The sequence below is a fragment of the Etheostoma spectabile genome, chromosome 17 (genome assembly GCF_008692095.1).
Source record: "Etheostoma spectabile isolate EspeVRDwgs_2016 chromosome 17, UIUC_Espe_1.0, whole genome shotgun sequence".
Lineage (NCBI taxonomy): Eukaryota > Metazoa > Chordata > Actinopteri > Perciformes > Percidae > Etheostoma > Etheostoma spectabile.
In genome coordinates this window covers 3,542,303-3,542,531 of record NC_045749.1, presented here as the reverse complement: position 1 = coordinate 3,542,531, position 229 = coordinate 3,542,303, and positions in this window count along the sequence as shown.

Sequence of the window (229 nt, the reverse complement as noted above, 5' to 3'; positions counted from 1 at the left end):
CCCCTGCTGGAGCTGCTGCCCCCGATACCGGATAAGCAGACAAAAATGGATGGATGGATGGACAACTAGGATAGTTTAAGAAAAGTAAAATACAATATAACGACGGGTAACGACATGGGTAACGACGTTTGGGGATGGGGAAGTGATACAGGCAATGGAAAAACCCATCTGTGTCAGTTGCAGTTAACGTTATTCCTTTATTTACAGATCTGCGCTTGAAGATGAAATT